General features: G+C 36.2%; 1 protein-coding gene across 1 annotated transcript in view; it reads right to left on the bottom strand.

Moving 5' to 3' along the window:
* The window catches only part of LOC138709991 (uncharacterized), a 327404-nt gene that overhangs the window by 144492 nt on the left and 156893 nt on the right, over positions 1-26019 (bottom strand). The window lies entirely within an intron of this gene.

The following is a 26019-nucleotide window of genomic DNA, read 5'->3' as shown; positions in this document are numbered from 1 at the left end:
GATATGAGAAGTAGAGTTTTAAGTACCGATAAATACCTTCGCATTAGAGATCTACAGGAAAAGGCTTAGAATCGGTTTATATTCAGAGAACATCCGTCAAGGACGAACATCCAACCGAATATTCGAACTTCAAGCGGACTAGACAGAACACCAGGCGTACTTCGTCATACACGAACACTGACATTTTCTGAGTGCACAAATGAAGGAAATTTACTATGTCTAATTTAAAAAAAATTGTTTGCTTCAAATATAGCTACAATTGATTGCACACTTTAATATATTTATATTTGTTATTATTTTAATTTCAAGTAATTTAACTATTATATAAATTAACAAATGGACACTGGTAATAGTTAAGAAAATAAGCATAATGAATAACCTAAAAATGTTATACGTAAACAATAAAATTGCAAAATAAAATTACAATTACTTACAAAAATAAAATATCTGGATATGTTAGGAAAAAATCCAAAAACTATTAGAAAAAAACAAGAGAACTTTACTTGAAGCAAGTAATGAGATAGATTTGGAAATAAATTCCGAAAAGATAAAGTAAACGATCATGTCTCGTGACCAGAACATAGTACGAAAGAGAAATATAAACATTGGAAATTTACGCTTTGAAGAGGTGGAAAAATTCAAATATAAAAATGGGGAATTTATCCTTTGAAGAGGTGGAAAAATTCAAATACAAAAATGGGAAATTTATCCTTTGAAGAGGTGAAAAATTCAAATATAAAAATGGGAAATTTATCCTTTGAAGAGGTGGAAAAATTCAAATATAAAAATGGGGAATTTATCCTTTGAAGAGGTGGAAAAATTCAAATATAAAAATGGGAAATTTATCCATTGAAGAGGTGAAAAATTCAAATATAAAAATGGGAAATTTATCCTTTGAAGAGGTGGAAAAATTCAAGTATCTTGAAAGAACGATAACAAATATAATAACACTCGGGAGGAAATTAAACGCAGAATAAATGCGGGAAATGCCTGTTATTATTCGGTTGAGAAGCTTTTATCATACAGTCTGCTGTCAAAAAACCTGAAAGCTAGAATTTATACAACAGTTATATTACCAATTGTTCTGTATGGTTGTGAAACTTGGACTCTCACTTTGAGAGAGGAACAGAGACTAAGGGTGTTTGAGAATAAGGTGCTTAGGAAAATATTTGGAGCTAAGAGGGATGAAGTTACAGGAGAATGGAGAAAGTTACACAACGCAGAACTGCACGCATTGTATTCATATAATAATAATCATAAACGTGAAATTCAAACGTTTGAGATGGGCAGAGCATGTAGCACGTATAGGTGAATCCAGAAATGCATACAAGGTGTTAGTTGGAAGGTCGGAGGGAGAAAGACCTTTGGGGAGGCCGAGACGTAGATGGGAGGATAATATTAAAATGGATTTGAGGGAGGTGGGATATGATGATAGAGAATGGATTAATCTTGCTCGGAATAGGGACAGATGGCGGGCTTATGTGAGGGCGGCAATGGACCTTCGGATTCCTTAAAAACCATTTGTAAGTAAGTAATGTGAGAAACAGTACATTGAGGGTCAATTCCTACCAGCAGACGGCTAACCTCACGCTTTACGTACTTTAGCAGAGTTTTATTCAGTACGGACGTAACGTGTGGTTAGCGTGATGATCCTCCAGTCGCTATGAATAGCACGTGGAACCAGATTTCTCTACTCACTATAGTTTTTCCCAAAATTTAGCTATAACCACACATAATCCATCTGTTGACATGTGATTACCAACATATTCCAATTCATTTTCCATCATAGTTAGTAGAGTTTGTTAATGTATGTATGTATTTATTAACACTCCAATTGGGTATACACCCGGTGGTAGTGATATATAATATACAATAATACCATTACAGTTATACAATAATTACAGCAATAAAAGAAAAAAATCAATAAATAAATAAATAAAATAAAATAAACCTAAATTTTATTTCTAACTATATATAATAGATGCAATAAACCTAGGTCTATAAATAGAAACTATTCTATAATAACGCCTACAATAAGCAAAAGTAAACCTAACTTATAATTACTTCTATTTCACCCAACTATTACCAATTTAAGTAATTACGTATCACCTTAATTAATTACAAGTGAACTTAATTACATATCATCTTAATTAATTACATATCACCTTAATTTATTTACATATAATCTTAATTAATTACATATCAACTTAATTAATTACATGACACAACTTAGATAATTACACTGCACCTACAATTACATGTTCAGGATATGTAGCACGTATGGATGAATCCAGAAATGCATATAGAGTGTTAGTTGGGAGGCCGGAGGGAAAAAGATCTTTAGGGAGGCCGAGACGTAGATGGGAAGATAATATTAAAATGGATTTGAGGGAGGTGGGATATGATGATAGAGAATGGATTAATCTTGCTCAGGATAGGGACCAATGGCAGGCTTATGCGAGGGCGGCAATGAACCTCCGGGTTCCTTAAAAGCCAGTAAGTAAGCACCTATAATTACAAATCATATCCCCAAGGTAAAAAAAAAGTACAATTACATTTTCAGTCTAATCTTCTCAACCTTTCCTTAAATGTATTGATTTTGAGAGGACCACCTTGAAAGATTGCAGCAGGTAAGCTGTTCCAGTCTACTATTGTGCTGTTAACAAAGGAAAATTTTGCCACGTCCGTTCTTTGTTTTCTACATTTAAACTTCCTAATATGATCAGCCCTTCCTAAGTATGATGGTGTTGCTAATCTGGCATTGATTTCAGTCCATGCCTTGTGTCCCATTTGTGCCTTAAACAATGCGGTGAGTCTGGTTTTTCGTCGCCTTGATTTGAGAGATTCCCACCCTAAGTCTTTTACTATCTCTTCACCATGTCCCTTTCCTATTTTGACATATTTTGCTGCCTTGCGTTGGACCTTTTCTATTGAATCGATTTGGTTTTGTCTGTACGGATCCCAACCTACTGCTCCATAATACTCAACGAATTAATGAAACATCTGTAAAATCAATGTGCCACCACTGCTCCTTGAAGGTATGTGTTGAAGATAACCATTACTGAAAGATAAATGCCTCGAAAGCACGTACTCGCTTCTACATCCAGATGATGCAAGCAAGATCTCGGCTCTCTGCAGAACTTGTGACGTGGAGCAAGGGAATTTACTCGGAGCTGTCTGGGCTAATCCACCGTTATCACGTGATATATAACCCAATGCATTATACCTCATATTATCAGCCCACTCTTCTCTCAGGATTTAAAATGTACTGTGTTAACACGTCTTCCATCTAAATGTCAAAAACGATGCGAGGAGATGAGAGACTTTATTCCAGAGTGATGTAACTGCACTGAATTGAAGATGGCAGCACGTCTCACAAAGAGAAGTACAAACAAGAGGAAGAAGAAGAAGAAGAAGAAGAAGACGGAGACATGAAATAGTTGCAAAGAAAACAAAATTCTTTAAAAAAGAAATTATGTCAGAAATGTGTATCCAAACTCAGTTCAAGAGAGGACCACTACATCAATACGAGGAGGAAAAATCTAAAAAAAACATGAAGATTAAAAATAAACAGAAAATTGAAAGACGAAACTTACACGTCAAGTAAGATGCATCAGAATTAGCCTACACGGGACAAAAACGTTCTTTTGATAACCAGACCCCGAATGTGTAGGTCCTTAAGGGGAATTGGACGTTATCGCATGCAAAGTAATGGTAAAAATAGCCTATCTTCAAGCAGTCATAAATGTAATACTATTTATCACAGCTATTTCATTTTTTTAGAGATATATGTATACACATTAAACTTTAAAATGAAAAAAGAATGGTTAATCTAGTGTAAATCTTACCCTTAAATTAATTTTTGAATTTAAAAATATGTTTTATATAAATTCACTACATACCTGTGATTAGGTACACTTTATTTACTTATCATAGCACACATTGAATTAAAATTTTGGCCACTTACTGCTAACATATACTAAAACATACCCTACTAAAATTATTAAAATATCTGTAAAATTATGGGCACAGGGCTTATACTAATCTTCAATTTTTTTTAAATTTATTGACGGTGATGATTACAATAAGCCCTATGCCCATAATGTTACAGATATATGAACAATTTTAGTAGGGTATGTTTTAGTATCTATTAGCAGTAAGTGGTCAAATTGTCAATTCTATATGTGTTATAATAAGTGAATAGAGTGTACCTAATCACAGACATGTAGTGAATTTATAAAAAAAAATTGTGCTTAATTAAAAAAATTAATTTAAGGATACAGATTTACTCCAGAGTCACCATTATTTTTCATTTTAAAGCTTAATATGTATACACACATAGCTAACAAAAATGAAAGACCACTGATAAATAGTAGACTATTATATTTATGACTGCTAGAAGATAGGCTATTTTTACCATTATTTTGCATGCGACAATGACCAACTCCCCTTAAGGGGTTAGGTACAGCTTACAGCAGTAAAATTTTTGGAAATATCCAACATTTTTTTCCTCCATTACTGTACCTTGTACAATAATGAAAATTAGTATGTATAAAACACTGTCCTTCTGCTATATGAGAAAAATATTTTTTACGATTTAAAAAATCAGTTACATTTCTTTTTTTTTTTTTTTTCAAAATTCAAAATATTGTCAGTTCACTGTGCAGTGATGAAGCGTTTCCCTCATAACTCATAAACTTGTTAACTTTTTCATGTTCTCTCTCTTTTATTTTATTACTGAAACTCAGGTTTACAATATCTTGCTCTTTCAACTACATTCCTTAATAAATAATATTTTTTTTTATATTGTGTAATAGAAAATACAGATATTTGACCATTTTTAATTAACTTATTTTTTATCACACAATCTATCAAAGGTAGAGAAGTGATCTTGCATCATATTGTAGATATGACATGCATAAAAACACACAAAAAATTGCATCACAGAATCTTGGATAGTTTTTTAATTATGTGGAAAAGGCATCATCACTGCACAGTGAACTGGAGGTTGAAAAAAAATGTAATTTTTTTTAATCGTAAAAATATTTTTTTTTTTTTCAGATAGCAGAAGGACAGTGTTTCACACATACTAATTTTCGTTATTGTATAAGATAGAGTAATGAAGGAAAAAAATGTTGAATATTTCCAAAATTTATTGCTTTAAGCTGTATTTAACCCCTCAAGTGTATTCTATTTACGTAAACGACCACAAATAATATCAGAAAATGCAGGCTCTAAATTTCTAAAATTTTACAAGAAAATAAACTCACAAGTAGGTAAAAATTACAATGTGTCATAACAAGACTTATTACAACGTAAATTGCCGATAAAAATATTTAAAAAGTTACTAATATTTTTTTAAAAGCCAGTTTTATCAGAGAATGAAAAAAAATACGTAGTTGTATCATTTGGTAACCATAAAGTTGTTAGGGTTTCTGTGATATTTTTTTACTGCATGTAAGAAACACGTATTCCTGAAACGTGGACTACTCTGAGACAAGCAGCGTTGTTAATTTTAATACAATTAATTTTTTATATATCCTATATAACAACAATTTGGCTAGAATTCTGATACACCACAAACCACAAGTATGCGGAAATGAGGCAAAAAATTGCTGGGGGAAATAGATGCCTGAGAGCCCTTAACAAAACTTTGAGAGCAAGATGCATAAGTAAAAAAGCAAAACTCACATTATATAAAACAGTCGTAAGACCAATTGTGCTTTATGGCAGTGAAACTTGGACTCTGTCGAAGAAAATGGAACGACAACTGATGACATGGGAAAGGAAAATTCTAAGGAAAATCTATGGTCCTAAATATGAGAATGGGCACTGGAGAATTAGATATAATACAGAGCTGAAAACTCAATATAAATCTCCAGATATTGTTGCTGAAATCAAAGCCCGTAGGTTGGAATGGTTAGGACATGTAATCAGGATGAATGATCAGAGAATACCAAAAAAGATTCTAAACACAAAACCAGAAGGCAGGCGCAATATTGGCAGACAGAAACTAAGATGGTTGGATGGAGTGGAGGAAGATTTAAGGACTCTAGGCGTGAGAAGATGGAGGCAGAAGGCTCTGATTGGACAGGAATGGACCAAGATCCTAAGGGAGGCCAAGGCTAGACTACAAGGGCCGTAGTGCCAAAGAAGAAGAAGAAGAAGAAGAAGAAGAAGAAGAAACTACAAGTAAGGCTACAAAAATGTAGTTTATACAATATTTAATATTTAGAAGAATTGTCAATCACTTTGTCATTAATAATAACGGTAAAAATTGCCAAAGACTGCAGCCATATTTTCATTTATCGCCAACATGCACTTAGTTTATAATACATCGACAATTAATGTTTGGTACAACCGCGAACATAATTCCATCGACACATACTTATATTGTAACATTAATTTACATTGAAAATCGGCATTAGCACAAACATGTTCTGGATAGTAGGCCTCCGTTTGACAGTTAATTACAGTGTTGCCGACGTATGGCTCCGGCTTGTAACTGAAGAAGGCTCTGCCAGTGTAAAATGCACCGCAAAATCTTGCGAACGTTTGACCAGGAGAGCGATAAATCACGTGACACAGCTCGAGCACTGGTTGCAGAATTTGAGTCGTGTTGCACTGCTAGCTACAGAAACTTCATCAACGACTTCCATGGGGATGGGCCGCCATCCTCTCCCTTGTGCGACACCTCATTCACCAGTTTCCTCGAATTTTCTCATCATGTTCTTCAGTCTATTAATTGACATGGGACCTCTTCTCAACTTTTTCTGTCGGCGATATTCCCGCAATTCAGCGTTGCTATTGCTGTCATTCTGGTAAAACAACTTCACTAGCAGTGCACGGTCTCTCTTCTCAATAGCCATTGCGTTTCACAAGGAAAAGTTCAACCTTATAAATTTTCAACGAACATTCACTTGAACACGCGTCACCAAGCAACAGGGAACTGACACAATGCAATGCAACCGGGAGAACATGCTGATGTCAGACTTACAGCAGCGAATAGGGATTACAAGGAATGGACATTGAGCGAATTTTCCTGTGTTTTGTTTCTCTGTGCGCCGGCGTTTAGTTCTACTTTCAAGCGCTAGAGGTTAGTGTAATCGAGCATAAGCTAAGATAATAATTGAGAATAGAGTTGAGACACAGGATCCAAACATGGCCTACCTTATTGCATAATCCAGTAACGCTTTGCTTCAAATAAATTCAAGTTAACGGCTTTTCCTTATTTCTCAGTAACAAACTAGTCGTAATAATAATTTTTTATAATTCAGATATAATAAATTATATTATAAAATAATATAATACATTATAAAATTATGTATCAAATTAGTTTAATATTAGTATGCAATATAATATAGGTATATGGTTTTACTTCTCATAAGAGTTTTGTTTTTCCATTTTCTGCGCTATCAAATCATTACATATTTTACTCGCAATTGTTGTTGGGGTCAACGTCTCAACTCTCATTATAAAGGAACTCTAGAGTCTAGACATTACAGTTAATGACGGATTTATTATTTTATGGATCCAATTTATTTTATTTGAGTACATAATGTACATAGATGTATTAATTATATGTGTTATATTTCCGCTGTGTCGACTACTAGCTGGTGTGATGTCAGCGCCAACTCTAGGGAGAAAGCAGAATCTCAGGCTTTAGCTGGCTTGAAGGTCATTGAAATCAGTCCGGCTACATCAAACCCTAGATCATATATGTAACAGATAACTCCTCGCTACGTTAAAATCGGCAGCACTTTGAAGAGAACAACCGCCAGGATCGCCACCCGTCCGCCGTAAACGAACACGAGATGGCAGCGCAGTCGCTAATGCAATTCAAATGGGAATGATGACGTGACTCCTTATGTAACAACTAGATGGCAGCGTAGTAAACCTGACAAAAGTTGTTAACCTCAAAGCCTATAAGCCCGACATATCTGTTATATATATATGATCTAGGATCAAACGTACCGACGCGAAGTGTCCGTACTTATAGTTACCTATACGCTGGTTACAGACAATTGCACGTTTTGACTGCTTCCAGCGCCATATTTACACCTGGTGGCGAGACTTGGAACTAATTTTTTTGCATTGGTTAATTATCATATCTACGAAGTTTCACACTCCTACGACCATTAGAGTCCGTGCTGTGCGACGCTGAACACCGTCAGTTGAATTATAATCACCCCGTATTTCTAATGGCTGTGGAGTTACGACGTGGATATGTATGTGTGGAAAAATTGCAAGTTTTTGGGAAATTTGATTCAAAATAAAAAGTGAATGTCTTAGCTGACTTGTATTGTGTTAGAACATGTGCATTTAAATAATAATAGGTTGCTGTTTCCCGCGATATCAAGGCAAAGATAATAATTCCACAAGAATAATTTCCACAGAAAAGCAGATGCGGAGTATACGCACTGGCCTTGCGTGCAGTTCACGAAGGCGGTGGATCGTCACACACAAAGCACGTGATTACCAGAGTAATGGGGCTGTCTGCAGCAGGTTGCATATCAATTAGGGGTTGCATTAATCTGCCAGGGGCAACAAGAGGGGGCTGGCTCGCTTCCTCCCGCTGTCTTATCGCCTTTCCTTTCACTTTTATCTGTTCCCTTAAAGACGTTTTCAAACTGAGCTTTCCCTCTTCTCTATTTTATAGCTTCACCGTGCTTCTCTTCTTTTTTTTTTCTGTGAATTCAATTTCCTCCGTTCCAGTCGTTGTGGCGCTGTATCAACAATTCATTTGACACACTATTTCACTACTAAGGGGCGAAGCTGTCTAGTTTAGTATCTCAATACACATCAAAGACGAGGCATCGTAAAGATCTCCTCGTTTCTATTAAGCTTGCTAAAGCTGATTTATGTTTTCGATTTTCTTGTCTTAGTTAATATCCTTCATGTGTAGAAAGTTACAGCTGATGAAACACAGATATTAGCTCTAACATATTTAGAGTTCTTCTGTATGGGGTACAGAATAACACTTTCAAAAAATAGACTTTTCAAAGGAATTTTTAAAATTTGCGCCAACTAATCAAGTTTATTTTCGTGTAGCAATTATGTCAGTATTGGTGTTAGTTCTAAAGTTATTAATTTTAACGCGAGAAACTCCATATTAATTTCCTTTCAAATTCAAATTTATTGGAATCCTAAATTAATAATACAAATACAAATATACAGTGTGTCCGCAGAAACATTCCGTGGTTATAAACAGGCTTCGAGACTTCGGACCCGATAGAGCAGTTCAGTGGGAAATCCGCATAACGGCGTACTGAGTATATTGGTAAAGCGTACAGTGGGTGGGGGTACTGTAGAATGAATGCCAACAAATACGCAAAGGAAAACGCTCTGGATTTGATGGTTCTGACGAATAATTTGGTTTTCATACAAACTGTGTCTGAAACTATTACACGGTTAGAAAAGTCAGAGCAAGAGATGCCGGAAGCCCTCAAATTAATTGAGGAAATGATACAGAGAATTAATGAGACACCAAGTACATCGGTTACTGAACGTGTGAAACAGAAGTGGAAATCAATGTTATGTAAAAATAATGGATATGGAACATTGTGTAACATAAACAGCAAATTAGTGGACATAGAGTCACCCGAGAATAATGGACTGTCTCTTAGAGATTGCAATGAAGTTAGATCTTTTTTCGTTTTGCTCCTATCACGCCATCCCATGTGGAGGGCAGCTTTTCACAATAAAAACTGTGTTTGGCAGATAACCGAAAAAGATTTACGTTTGAGACACTGAAAATATATCTTGTAGTACATTGCAATTCGGTACTGTAACTGGACTTCCTAAAGACGACCAATAGGATAAATGAAGAAATTAAAATTGCTACATGTTTATTTCTACCAATAACACTGTCTATAATAAACACATATGCTTATAAAAGAAACGAGAATAAATGCTTTTCACATTCTTTTGACATTGTCATTGTGTAATGTATATTTACTTCCAGAATGTACATGCGTGTCTGTTTCCCCATACTACCGTACTCTACTCTAAACAGCAACGTTGTTACCTCAACACATCTCTACCTTTCACTACCTGCAGCGAGTCAACAACCTATAGTACATGCACAGTAAACTTATTGTGTCGGGACCAAAGTCTTGAAGCCTGGTTATAAACTACCTACTATAATTCTGCCACAAAGTGTTTTACGAAATTCGTACCGGTGTCAGTAGAAAGAACAGCTCAAAGAATTTCAGGAAATGCGTAATTGGTAATTGTTGACCGAAACAACAGATGGCAGCACAAGAAAGAAAAAAACCGCCATTTCCGCTATTTCGCTTATCATTAAGGCATTGTTGGATATAAGCAAATTGTGTTAAATGATCTGAATGTTAAATTTTCAAGTCTGTGTGAATTCTGAGTTTTCTGTGAAAATTTATTGGCACTAACGGCGGATAATGAAGACCTTTGAGCCAAATTAATTTTTAGTGACGAGTCAACGTTCCACATCAATGGAAAAACAAACAGGCACGAGAATCCACATTTCATTTTGGAGGTAGTAGTATTTTAGGTTATTTTACGACGCTTTATCAATCTCTTAGGTTACTTAGCGTCTGAATGAGATGAAGGTGATAATGCCGGTGAAATGAGTCCGGGGTCCAGCACTGAAAGTTACCCAGCAATTGCTCATATTGGGTTGTTCATTTTTGAGGTTAAGCTAAATTTGTTGTCTGTTTTCCTGAACTTTCCTAATGGCATATTCAATAGCAAAGTTAAAAAGTAAAGGTGATAGTGCATCTCCTTGCTTTAGCCCGCAGTGAATTGGAAAGCATCAGACAGAAGCTGGTCTATACGGACTCTGCTGTAAGTTTCATTGAGGCACATTTTAATTAATCGAACCAGTTTCTTGGGAATACCAAATTCAATAAGAATGTTATATAAAACTTCTCTCTTAACCGAATCATATGCCTATTTGAAATCTATGAATAACTGATGTACTGTACCCTTATACTTCCCTTTTTCTCTCCAATATCTGTCGAATATAAAAATCCGATCAATAGTCAATTTATTACGCCTAAAACCGCAGTGATGATCCCCAATAATTTCATCTACATATGGAGTTAATCAACTCAAAAGAATATTCGACAAAATTTTGTACGACGTCAACAAAAGTGATATTCCTCGAAAGTTACCACAGTTAGTCTTGTCCCTCTTCTTAAAAGAGGTATAATTACGAACTCCTTCCATTGTTCTGGTACAATTTCCTTTGCCCAAATATCAAGTACAAGCTTATAAATTTCGCTAGTTAATGCGCTTCCTCCCTCTTGTATTAATTCTGCTGGAATTTGATCGATACCTGGAGACTTGTACTTTTTCAGATTTTATATCGCAATTTCGACTTCAGAAAGTGTGGGTTCGGGTATAAATGGCTCAGCAGTTTGTATTTGAATTTCGTCCCGTTCATTTCTATTTGGCCTATGTACATTTAGTAGTTGTCCAAACCAACGAAGCTACGTTTTCGATTCGCATCACAATCTGCTTTGATTTTCTATCACATTTTCTTTGCGTGTGAATATTACATACATTCCCCAACACCGAACATCTAGCCACTGGCGTAGCTCAGTCGGCTAACACGCTTGCCTGCCGATCCGGAGATGCGCTCGGCGCGGGATCGATTCTTGGGTAGGTTTTTTCCGGGATTTTCACAACGCAAGACGTAATCTATGGCGAATCCTCGCCCTCATATATACAAATACCATCTTGGATCATCAATCCCATCGACGCTAAATGACCTAGTAGTTAATACAGCGTCGTTAAATAACTAAAAAACAAAACAATTACTTCTGAAATAGATCAAATTCATCCATGTTCGTCTACGTGTAGAGTAGAGGATTCCACGTTAAGAAAAAGCATTGAGCGTATGGGGCTATTCCATTAAATGACCAGTTGCCATAGAAACGCCTACCAACCATATAGCTTGTACAATGTAAAGCAAGGTCTATAAAATCAATGTCTTTTTCTTAACGTGGAATAGTCTTATAGAACTTGCTAAACAATTGAACGTTGGAACGTGAGCTATGCACACACGAAAAACCCAGAGTTATCACAGTTAATGCTCTGTGTGGGATGAGGATGCGAAGTGACAGACAGGGGAGGGGAGGGGAGGGGGAGGTGCCTTCTAATTTACGTCACGTATTCAGTCTTCTGGCAAGACAAGACGTTCCCGTGACGAAACGCCTCCAGATCAAACGCAATATTATGTTAATCGGATTCCTTAAGCTGTGTGAAGCAGAACACAAGGCCTGGCCCGCAATCCTACTCACTCATTCATACGGACCAAATTACCAGATCCAGACAAAGCTCGGTCCAATTATATCATTATTAGACGAACAAAAACGTCAGCTGCAAGGAACCAGGTCAAGGATTCCGATGCTAACTTATGTATCCCTTTCACGGCCAGTAATACTGATGAATAATACTAAATCTTCTCCATACATACAGTATCTCAAATGCTTCTCTTCACTTCAACGTAATGTCTATGAGTGGGCAACTCGTGCTCTCAAAGTGTCAACACAATCTCAGTGCAGGTAGAACGGATTCTGTACTAGCTGTACTGTCTGTGTGCGGTTCTTTCAAGACACAAGTTCGATCGCGTCTGCAGTAAGTGGCGGCTCGTTTTAAGTGAAAAACAATATAATTCCCAGATCATTTCTCTTTAGAGTAAAAATACATTTTTTTTTTATTAAGAAGAGAATTAAAACTTTTATTCTATTACACTTTCTTACGCATGACATTTTATGTAACAAATAAACAGTGAAGGTTTTAGTAAAGAAATACTGTCTGCATCTGCTTCAGAACAGCTAAAGGTAAAAATGAGATATCAACAAGGTGAAACTGATATCAAATATCATTAGCACGTTGTGCTTGCGAATTACAGAATTGTACGACATATAGTCAACTAACTAAGAACATTTTTATGGATAAATTCGAAATGTGGCAGTATCATGTAGAACATAGACAACTTCACTTTCTTTGACTATAAACTATCTTGGAGAGTGATAAGAAAATCTTCTTATCAAATATAATACCCTATTTCAAGACCTACAGCAGAATTCACTGCTAAGTTTGGAGAAACAGTGACAATTGACAAGGAATCGAAATTTTTCTGAAATCTTTTTGGCTTACGCCGATAGAAAATCTTGAAAATTTATAGCCTGAATTAATAAATCTACAGAACAGCACGCCACTCAGATTTCAGCAAAATCAGGAATCTAACTGTTCGTAATGTTGCCAAGTCAGAATTTCCAAATATACTCTTTGCTTCCATATATACTGTATGTGCTTGAGGCAGAGTTTAATACAAGAAAGAAATGTAAAAGCTCTCAAAGTAGAGAAGGAGCTCAGAAGTAAGCTTATTTCATCTGCCGTGACATGTAAAAAATACTTCCTTGAATTTGTTATTGTTTGTGTATACAGACTATTACCTTTCTGAGAACAGAGGAATACTCTTTAATGTATAAAGACTTGTAAACTCTAGCGTTATACGTTTCAAATAAGACATATAATAAGAAATATTAACAAATAGTGTAATAATAAATAAGTGTTGCAGCTATATTTCTTGTATCTTGAAAAGGTTGTATCAGTTTGTGTTTCCAGTACTAAACTAAATTACAAAGCTAGAAAATAATATAATTTTGTTATGTGTTCAGGTATAGTCTGTCTAAAATTACTATAATTATTGTACCATGCGTCATTCTGAAATTCAAATCATGGAATAGATATCACGATCATCTGCATGAGCCGCCAGAGCGCACCGTGGCTTTTGCAGCGAAACTACAAACAACTTGTAACTGCTGCGGCTGGCTCCGTCTGTCTTTCTCTTTTTCAAGGTTTTTTAGCTCTTTGGGAGCACGAGTTGCCCACCCATGGTAATGTCCTTCTACCCCATACAATTACAACGCCACACACCACACAAACCACTCCACTACTCTCTTCCTAGTTCTTTTTCCAGAGATCCCCAGAAGATGACACTTTTTCTATTAAAAGTTTCCTTGGCCATTGCTATCCTACTACGCCGGAGAGAATTTTTCTCCTCTAACAATCATTGTTACCATAACAGATATATTCTATAGGACCAAAAATTAATCCTAAAGTAGGTTCTTCGCCCAACAGTGCATATTACTGTGGAATCCCGGCCACCAAGTCACTCAATTGAGTGCGCTCCTTGTATAATGACAGTTGACTTAAAATATGTCAACATGTCGAACCTGGAGTCAGAATTGAACTTCGGCGTAGCTTAATGATTAATTTTTCCGGTCTGGTTGAAGGTTTCGACATTACTAGAACTGAAACTGGGACAGTTGGGTCTACATGAAGTCATTGCGATATGTCGAGAACTAAATTCATTTGGAAACAATTTCAGTAATAGTGACGTATTTTGCCATTTCAAATAATATTACTTATTTCTACTGTTAAGTTTCTTTGTGGAAGGAATTTAATAATGTAGGCAGGTCTTTCACTGCAAACCCACCCAGCTTTCTCCAATTTTTCCTATTTTCTGGCTTCCTCTTTGTCTCCGCATATGATCCATATATCTCAATGTCGTCCATCATCTGATATCTTCTTCTGCCCCGAACTCTTCTCCCGTTCACCATTCCTTAAAGTGCATCCTTCAGTAGGCAGTTTCTTCTCAGGTAGTGACCCAACCAATTCCTTTTTCTCTTTCTGATCAGTTTCAGCATCATTCTTTCTTCACCCACTCTTTCCAACACAGCTTCATTTCTCATTCTGTCTATCCACTTTACAAGCTTCATTGTTCTCCATGACCACATTTTAACTGCTTCTATTCATTTCTCTTCACTTCGTCGTAATGTCCATGTTTCTACCCCATACAATGCCACACTGCAGACAAAGCACTTCACTATTCTCTTTTTTAGTTCTTTTTCCAGAGGACCGCAGAAGATGCTTCCTTTGCCATTGCTATTCTCCTTTTGACTTCCTGGCAGCAACTCATGTTACTGCTTATAATACACCCAAAGTATTTGAAGCTGTTAATTTGCTCTACTGCCTCATTTAGAATTCGCAAGTTTTTTTAGTTATTTAATTACGCTGTATCATGTATTAAGTTATTTAGCTTCGATGGGATTGGTGATAGCGAGATGGTATTTGGCGAGATGAGGCCGATGCTTCACGGTTGGGAAAACCTCGGAAAAATCCCAACCAGGTAATCATCCCAAGCGGGAATCGAGCCCGCGCTCGATCGCAACTTTGGATGGGCAGGCAAACGCCTTAGCCGACTGAGCTACGCCGCCGGGTTTCGCAAGTTTACCTTCTTTATTTTTCTTGCGACAAACATGGTCTTCGTTTCTTTGCATTTATCTTCATCCCATATAGTTCACAGCTGTCATTTAGCTCCAGTAGCATATCCCTTAGTATCATCTCCTCTTCTGCTAACAAATATATTAATCCACACTTCTGCCAAATATTTCCCTACTCGTCATCGAATAATAAAATAAATTTGTTCCCGTTCGAAAATAAAGTGAAAGATAGTCTACTTCCGTTACTTCGCATTTTCATTGTTTCTCCTAGCTTTCCAATCAAAAACTGCGGTAAACGCATGTTGCGGCAACTCGTAGATGCATGTAAAAAATATGTTTGACTACGTTATCGAAATTCGAAGACGCCTCCGTTCAGCGAGCCATAAAATGTCAGAACACAGCTCACCCCGGCCGACTAAACGTATTTTCCGGTTGGATGAACTGGCTTATTGGCGTGATAAGTGCATTACTGGACCAGCAATTAAAATATCCCACCTCCAGGCGATGTAAAAATTCATGTATCACATTATTCGACACAATTCGTAGCCTTTGTACTAGAATTTTCCATTTAAGTTCATATTAATATATTTTTAGTCTACCAATACACAGAATTTAAAAAGATTTGAAGTATTGTTTGGCTCTTTTCCCATTGTCGAGCATCTGAGAACTAAAAAAATCAGCTCTCTTCGACTAGCATCTGTTTAATTGATACGTAGTTTCAATTTGTGCGAGTATTGTTATATTTAGAAGGCTGTGGACCTATGAATCGAAGTGATTCCACTTTTCTCCGTCAGAGATCGACGTGATCGTTACCATGGTGACATATTGTAACAAAACCTGATAATCTTGTAATGGTAGGTCATTAATTCATTATATTATGTAAATTTGTCTTCCACACGCACATAAGCGTTCATTGGTATTCTCGAGAGAAATTTGTTTCGTTTTTCGAGAACTTTAGGAAACATGGCGGGGTACAGAGGTCTTCGCCTCAGACTATTTCTAAAAATAAATCTAAAATATGATGTGTGGTATTTTCATTTTGTTATTTTATTACAGTTTATTTTTAATTATTCACACACTTATTTTATAACATCTATACTAATAATAAATCTGTAGCCGAAATTTTTCTGGTAATTTTCGATTTTCTAAAAATAATTGATGTTAACATGTATAATTAACCATCCTGAAACCGAAAATCGCTTTTTTGAAATTTTTGTTTGTATGTCTGTCTGTCTGTCTGTCTGTCTGTCTGTCTGTATGTATGTATGTATGTCTGTCTGTCTGTCTGTCTGTTACCTTTTCACGCGATAATGGCTGAACGGATTTCGATGAAAATTGGAATATAAATTAAGTTCGTTGTAAGTTAGATTTTAGGCTATATGGCATTCAAAATACATTATTTAAAAGGAGGGTTATAAGGGGGTCTGAATTAAATAAATCGAAATATCTCGCTTATTATTGATTTTTCTGAAATATGTTACATAACAAACGTTTCTTTAGAAATTATTTCTGGTAAGTTTTATTCTTTGAAAAATGTTGATAGGACTGATATTTAATGAGATAAATGAGTTTTAAAATTAAAATAACTGCCATCTAAGGCGGTGTATTGAAATAAAAAACAAATGACTTCGTCTATAAGGGGCCTTGGACACAACAATCGAAAGCTATGAAACAGCCTACACACAATGTTTCTGTGTTTGTATGAAGTAATATAGGAAGCTAAATTAACCGATTTGTATAATTAATTATTATTTCATCATTGGAAAGTGTAGTTTCTCTGGATGGATATAATGCTATAATGTTATTAGAGTAACTTGTGAGTGAATTGAGGACAGGTAAGATTAAAATAGCTTCTTATGCACAGAAAACTTGATAGGTTATTCTGTATATTCATTTCCTGTATTTCTTAAAATAATGTTTATGAACATATTCATTTTTATCTCAGAGAATTAACGAACAACGAGAGTGTATTGATTTAGCATGCAGTAATAGTACGTTAGCTTAGCAATCCATTATTGTATAATTCAAATTTTAACTATGCTCAATTGAATCGTGTCAAAATACATAAAATATATATGCAATAAATGCAATGCAAAAAAATTGGGTAATGAGCCAAGCAGATTATGTTGCGCTGTTGTAAAAGTTGTTCCTCCTGAGATTCAAGAGCTCCCACAACAAATTAAAAACTTTCTAATTCGAGTACATCCGTTATCAACACACTTTTTACATAATATAATGTAATATAATATAATATAATATAATATAATATAATATAATATAATATAATATAAACGTAATAATAAATCTGTAGCCAAAATTTTTCTATTAATTTTCGCTTTTCCAAAAATAATTGATAATAACAATTAATAACATGTTAAAGGAATTGTCATTGCACAAAATGAGTGGTCTCTGGATCAAAATGATCGCATTTTAATATTTTAAATACAATTTAAATTAAGTAACATATTAAACGATTTATCCTTCTATCAAACACGAATGTTCCCTGGATCAAACGTCCTTTTTTAATTATGTAATTACTTTATATTTATTTCTAACGGGTGAAGCGGAGCGCACGGGTACGGCTAGTTAATAATAATATATTAAAATAGTAAACTTACTGCGCTTTATAGGCTATACCACGGACTTCTTTATTATCCAAGGAACTTCTCATTGTTACAATCGATATTTAGTCCCCATATCTCGCTGGACGGCATTTACTACGTCCTGATTTATAGGAAGACCTGCTTCTACATTCCTATGTTGCGTCCACGCGCCACCTCAGACGTGTAAAACATGATATCTTCTATCCGCAATATGCGGAACAAGAATCACTTAAGTGAAGTGCTTAGTTATTGGATACAGACACATTATTATTGTTATTATTATTATTATTATTATTATTATTATTATTATACCAATGTAATATTAATTGTACTAGCTCTAATGAAAATGTCTCCGTTGTCTGAGAAAAACAAACAATCCACACTCGGTAACTATAGAAACAGAAGAAATGCTATTTCCCGGTCACCTCGTGCTTCTAATGTTTTAATTACATAAAATTAATATTTTTGAAATATATGAGGCGTTCAGAGCTAAAGTGGATCAAGTCACAAATTTTGATAAATTGAGTTTAATTCATTTTCTGGTTATCTGAAGTTGGATCTTTTCCTAGCAAGTAATGGATCAAGTCTTAATTCCAAGCATTCGCCGGTAGCTTGCACCAGTCACTTTTGGCTCAGATTTTGTTCAAGATGTTCTGAGCCATAGTGGATCAAGCCAACAAAGCGTTGCATCAATTAACATCACAATTGTTTATATTTTATAAGTCTAGAATTTGAGAATAGAACAATAAAATTATTCCTAGTGAAATTAGATAATCCACTACAGCAGATTGACTAAGTCCTATATCTCAAAACTACGTCTCATGGACTTGATCCACTTTAGCTCTGAACGCCTCATATTAGATTTTGTATAAAGGTAGTAGAAAAAAAACATGTATACAAATTGAAGCTAAATAGCTTTACATCATACGTGGTGCTTACGGTATTCGAACTCAAGTTGTATAAAAAAAACTACTATATTGCTGGATAAGTACAAATTTATTTTATATTATCAATTCAGGCAAAATCACAAACTAATGTGGAAATAAAACCTTTCTTGTTGGAAGAGAGTAGATGTGGCCATACAGTTTAAAATCTATAATAATAATAAATCTGTAGCCGAAATTTTTCTGGTAATTCTCGATTTTCCAAAAATAATTGGTCCTAACATATATAATTAACCACCCTGAAACCGAAAATCGCTTTTTTGAAATTTTTGTCTGTCTGTCTGTCTGTCTATATGTTTGTTACCTTTTCACGCGATAATGGCTGAACGGATTTCGATGAAAATTGGAATATAAATTAAGTTCGTTGTAACTTAGATTTTAGGCTATATGGCATTCAAAATACATTATTTAAAAGGAGAGGTTATAAGAGGACCTGAATTAAATAAATCGAAATATCTCGCTTATTATTGATTTTTGTGAAAAATGTTACATAACAAAAGTTTCTTTAAAAATAATTTGCGATAAGTTTTATTCCTTCAAACATTTTGCTAGGACTGATATTTAATGAGATAAATCAGTTTTAAAATTAAAATAATTGCCACCTAAGGCCGTATAATGAAATAAAAACAAATGACTTCCAATACAAGGGGCCTTGGACAGCAACAATCGAAAGCTATGAAAGATAGCCTACAGAGAACGTTTCTGTGTTTGTATGAAGTAATATCGGAAGCTAAATTAACCGATTTGTATAATTAATTATTATTTCACCATTGGAAAGTGTACTTTCTATAGATGGACATAATGCTATAATGTTATTACAGTAACTTCTGATATAATGTAATATAATATAATGTAATATAATATAATGTAATATAATATAATATAATATAATAATATAATATGTAATATTATATGATATAATTTAAGTTATTTGAAGGGTTCAGAACCATAGTGGGCCAAACACCATTTACTGAATACGTAGAAAAGAAGGGTTAAAATTAAGTTATTACCATAATTCAATGGAAACCTATAACAAGTAAAATAAAATATACACATTAAATCTAAATGATATCAATGTTCATTAAACTATGGTTGCGTGGGTAATAACAAATAAGAAACATGTTAAAGGAATTGTCATTGCACCAATGAGTGCTCTCTGGACCGAAATGATCGCATTTTAATTATCTGGATGAAATTTAAATTAAGTAACATATTAAACGATTTATTCTTCTATCAAACACGAATGTTCTCTGGATCAAATGTCCTTTTTTAATTATGTAATTACTTTATATTTATTTCTAACGGGTGCAGCGGAGCGCACGGGTACGGCTAGTACTATAATAAGTTGAGGGAGAAATACTATTATAAGAAGTGTTTCCATGGAGACAGCCATGTGTCGCCTGTGTTTTGTTACATTTTAAAACCAATAAACTTCAAACGCACAGCAACATCAATATTGATACATAATTAGCCTTGTCCCAGGTTTTTATGCCATACCGTGCTGTACTATGATTCACATCTGCCTTTTGTGTTCGCCTCTGGCGTTCCACACCCCGCTGTCCCCACCCTGACCACAAACCAACTCCATTTGTCTATTAATTAATGCAGATGTGGGCAGAATTCAGTCTGCCCCGATTACATACAATTAGGCGTCCCGCACAACAGGGTAGAGAAATGAACCCGGTCTGAAGTAGGGGTAATTAACTTATTGCTATCTACCCTGAAGGGAGGGTAGGTTCGGAGTCCTGAGGCATGAAGTCACGATCTGTTGTGTACCAAACAAGAAACAAATGCAGGCACACGCTTATGGGCATGCCTTAGGAATGGATCCAACTGGAATATCAAATATTAGTATTGTCTCTTCAGGCTTAATCAAAATTGTAATACAATTTATGCTCGACCATGCCGAAATGTAGTAATTATACACCTGGTAGCAGACCTTTAATGTATGTCATTAAAGTACACCTACTCATTAAAGGTCAGGTCTTTCAGCCCATGACGACTCAGGTTACAACTGTTCAGCCAATGACAGGTCAGCTTTCTACCGTTATAAAACAGCAAGTATCGATTATTCTCGGATATGCAATCGAAAGAGAATTAGCGAAAAGTCACGGAGGCTGGAAATCCAATACTGTCGCAGAAGGTTATGTTCTGTTACTATAATAATTAGCGTTAATTGTAAATAATATTCAAATAAATTCAATTTGTCATCTTGTTTTTCAATGTCTAATTTAATTTTAATGTTATCTTTGTAGGTTCTTATGGCCTAGCAAGGTCAATGTTAACATCTGTTCCTCGGAAAAAATCAATACTTTCGCGTCTGCGCACATCTCACAACATACGGGACATTGGCCAAGGTCAGATACAAAGAAAATTAATAATATCAAGTTAGAAATATGGTCGAGCATAAAAAGTCGTATTAAAACTCGCCTATAATGGTAATTAAGAAGCTCGTATGAAAATTATGAAACGAGCGCAAGCGAGTTTCATAAATATCCATACTCGCTTCTTAATTACCTTCATTATAGGCGCGTTGCATAATGTACTATTATTTATTTCTACAAAAATACACAGAGAAATTGTAAAATATACAATATAATCGGGACAAGTAATAGGTCACTCTTATTTTCGAATGTATGTAATAATAAAATTATGGTGGACTGTGGAATCTCGGCCACCAAGTCACTCAACTGAGTGCGCTCATTGTATAATGGCAGTTGACTTAATAAAATGTCAACATGCATGTCCAACTTGGAGTCAGGCCACAAAGGGAAAAACACTGGAGGAGGGGAGTTCGATCCGGTGCTGTGGATTGGACTTCGGCGTAGCTCAATGGTGAGAGCGCTTGGTACGTAGAACCAGGGACCCGGGTTCGATCCCCGGCGTCGGAGCGAATTTTTCTCCTCCAATATTAAAATTATAGTTTATTTAACGACGCTCGCAACTGCAGAGGTTATATCAGCGTCGCCGCTGTGCCGGAATTTTTGTCCCGTAGGAGTTCTTTTACATGCCAGTAAATCTACTGACATGAGCCTGTCGCATTTAAACACACTTAAATATCATCGACCTCGGCCGGGATCGAACCCGCAACCTTGAACATAGAAGGCCACCCCTATACCAACTGCGCTACCGAGGGCGACTGTATGTATACATTTTTAGGTTAGGTCTCGTGAATCGTATACTGTTTCATCAAAGCAATGAATTTCATGTTGTCAGACAAAATACATTTTAATATTAGAGCATACACTAATCTACTAACTACTAACATAATGTGCGAGAGATCCAGAAGAAAAATATACTCTTTCACTATTGAACCTTTTAGAAAACACCTCCTCAACATGAAGATGAGATGTGGTAAATAAACAAGACATCGTTATTGTTAATACTATATTATTATTATTATTATTATTATTATTATTATTATTACTTACTGGCTTTTAAGGAACCCGGAGGTTCATTGCCGCCCTCACATAAGCCCGCCATTGGTCCCTATCCTGAGCAAGATTAATCCAGTCTCTATCATCATATCTCACCTCCCTCAAATCCATTTTAATATTATCTTCCCATCTACGTCTCAGCCTCCCTAAAGGTCTTTTTCCCTCCGGCCTCCCAACTAACACTCTATATGCATTTCTGGATTCGCCCATACCCGCTACATGCCCTGCCCATCTCAAACGTCTGGATTTAATGTTCCTAATTATGTCAGGAGAAGAATACAATGCGTGCAGTTCTGTGTTGTGTAACTTTCTCCATTTCCCTGTAACTTCATCCCTCATAGCCCTAAATATTTTCCTAAGCACCTTATTCTCAAACACCCCTAACCTATGTTCCTCTCTCGAAGTGAGAGTCCAAGTTTCACAATCATAAAGAACAACCGGTAATATAACTGTTTTAGAAATTCCAGCTTTCAGATTTTTTGACAGCAGACTAGATGATAAAAGCTCCTCAACCGAATAATAACAGGCATTTCCCATATTTACTCTGTGTTTAATTTCCTCCCGAGTATCATTTATATTTGTTACTGTTGCTCCAAGATATTTGAACTTCTCCACCTCTTCAAAAGATAAATTTCCAATTTTTGTATTTCCATTTCGTACAATATTCTGGTCACGAGACATAATCATACACTTTGTCTTTTCGGGATTTACTTCCAAACCTATCTCTTTACCTATTATTATTATTATTATTATTATTATTATTATTATAGTACATGGCATTGTGTGATTTTATCCTTTGGTGATATCAAGTATTAGTTGGCAACACTGAAGAGATGACGAAATTAGTCTTTTAGGAATTACTCTTGCGTGATCCTCAGTATAACCTTCAATAGCCCTACGTACTCAAAGCTGAAAATGGAGTTCAACCAAGGATTAAGAAGAGAAAACTCAATTTTAAGATGAAGAAAAAATCTAATTTAAGGGCGAATATAACAAGAGAAAGGAGCGCAACGAAATTATGAGACCAATTTGAAAAGCCCGCTTGCTACAGAGAGCAAGATCTATAAAATTCTATTACATCTCGAGGTTGATATCGCAGACTCTCTTCAACGGCTGAAGACACACTCAATTCAGTTTACACAGTTCGCTGTATACAAGCCACATCGGTCCACAGCAAACTAGCGAACAATATGGAGACGACATTGTCAATAAATAAAGATCACTCAGTGTAGAGTTCTTATGTGCTTTGTCTTAAATTAGATTCTATTTTCTTAATTTTAACAGCGAATATAACAAGAAAAAGGAGCACAGCAGATGCATACACCAAACACATAGCGTAATCCCACATAAAGAAGTCCTATGAGTTTAAATCCGGTGAGCGTGATGGCTAAGTAAATTGGTCCATCACTACCTATCCACCAACTAGGAAAACAATTCATTGCTCGCGGGGAAAAAAGACTAAAATATACTAAAGCGCCATCATCTAGAGGCGAGGTGGAACAGAGCTTTGTCGTCATAGTAACGAACTGTGATAACTCCGGAAAAATCGCTGTGATAGATAATAGCGATTCTGTCACAGTGTGATTTTTGTGTTCGGATGATTCTTGGTAATTGTGGGGCTCCGTCTGTAGATTTCCAAGTCGCCTAGAACTACTTATCCCTAAACAAACCACGAGGAATCTCGATCACGATCACACAGATGTTCATATTTATCGTTCTCCTGCGAAATAAAATGATATGTCGGAGCCATGTCTGATTATATACGTGGTGAACCGAAAAGTAATGCCATTTATTTCAGGGAGTTATTCTTTGAGGTATTTCAAACCAAAAAGTTTCATGCAATTTTGCACGTTTTTGCTTCCTTTTCGAGATAAAAATTTTGTACGAAACATTTCATAGCGTGTTTTGGGAACGTCATTGATTTAATTCTAATATCCATAGTCAATTTAAGATAATATTGTATTAAGATAATGAATTATTGAAAGAATTTTAGTTTTGTCCTTTAAATTTGCAGAAATTTGATATGTGTCGTGGGTTGAATCCTATATAAAATTATAATAATTGAATCGCGTTCCAGTAGCATGTAGAGTTCACTTAACTCTTTCCGATTGTACGAGGCGCATCCTGAAAGTAAGTTTCCCTATTTTTTTTAAAGAACACACACTTTCAGGAAAACATTTATTGGCAACAGGTACAGCAATGTTTCAGCTATTTTTCAACATAGCCACCATCAGAATTGAGACATTTGTCGTATCGTGGGATCAACTTTTGTATCCCTCTGTCGTAGAACTCTGCCGCCTGTGAATGGAACCAGCGTGTGACAGACGTCTTCAGCTCTTCGTCGTTGCCAAAACGCTCACCGGAGGACAGGAATTTCTTGAGGTGCAAGAAAACGTGAAAATCGCTGGGAGCAAGATCAGGACTGTAGGGTGGGTGATCAAACAGCTCCCAGCCAAATTCCGTCAAAACAGCTGCTGTGCGCCGAGCCGTATGTGGACGAGCATTGTCATGGAGGAGCACAACACCTGCAGTAAGCATTCCACGCCTCTTGTTTTGAATGGCACGTCGCAATTTTCGCAGTGTTACACAGTAACGGTCAGCGTTCACTGTTTCACCTCTTGGAAGGAAGTCAATGAGCAGAATGCCCTTCCTGTCCGAGAACACCGTGCACATCACTTTCCGTAACGACAGCGTCTGTTTGAATTTCGTCCTGACCGCAGATCCACTATGCCGCCAATGCATTGACTGCTGCTTGGTTTCCGGGGTGAAGTGCGAAATCCAAGTCTCATCGCCCGTGACGATCCTGTCGAGGAGCTCGTCGCCGTCATCGAGATACCATTGCAGAAATGTCAGTGCTGCTCCTAAACGTTGCATTGTGTGTTCTGGTGCCAGGTTTTTCGGCACCCACCTGGCACACACTTTTTTGAACAGCAGGTGCTTAGTGACAATCTCATGCAACAAGGATCGCGTTATCTGCGGAAAATGGCTGCTCAGCTCCGTAATCGTGAAGCGACGGTTCTCCATGATGCACTGCCGCACCAGCTCAACACGATCATCATTGATGAGGGACGGTCGCCCACTGCGCTCTTCATCATGGACACTTTGACGACCTTCGGAAAACTGCCTACACCAGCGACGCACCATCTGCTTACTCATGATGTTCGGCCCATAGACCCGACAGAGCTGCCGATGAATTTCAATTGGCGCAATGCTTTGTGCATTAAACAACTTTATCACCGACCGAACCTCGCAGGCGGCGGGAGAAGGAACAAGAGCTTCCATTTCGGAACACTGCTACCACGCTACTGGCACCAGGCGGGACCTGTCCGGCTGGCATATGATTGATACGTCATAGGTCTGTTACGCATGCGCAATTGATACGGCTAATTACGTTTACTTTCAAGGGAAAAAATCGGGAAACTTACTTTCTGGATGCGCCTCGTATCATTATCTAGTATATACAGTCACGAAGCTTGAGTTGTTGAGAGTACTAGGAACAATAGACTGTGCCAGTACTATTTCGCATTGTCTGTGATAGGCGATAGTAGCGATCCTAGTGGTTAGCAACTATCTATCGATGCATATTCTCTACGTATTGAGCTTCGTGGTTATACATACTAGGTTCAAAAAGTTCCCGTAATTTGTTAGCATCATAGAAACAACGTACCTTAAACACTATTCTACAGAATTCCCTTCAAAATAGTTGCCTTCCGCAACTACACACTTTTGCCAACGCGTGTAGAGTTCCTGGAAGCAGGCC

The sequence above is a fragment of the Periplaneta americana genome, chromosome 12 (assembly GCF_040183065.1).
Source record: "Periplaneta americana isolate PAMFEO1 chromosome 12, P.americana_PAMFEO1_priV1, whole genome shotgun sequence".
NCBI classification, from domain to species: Eukaryota; Metazoa; Arthropoda; class Insecta; order Blattodea; family Blattidae; genus Periplaneta; species Periplaneta americana.
This window is presented reverse-complemented; position numbering and strand designations above follow the sequence as displayed.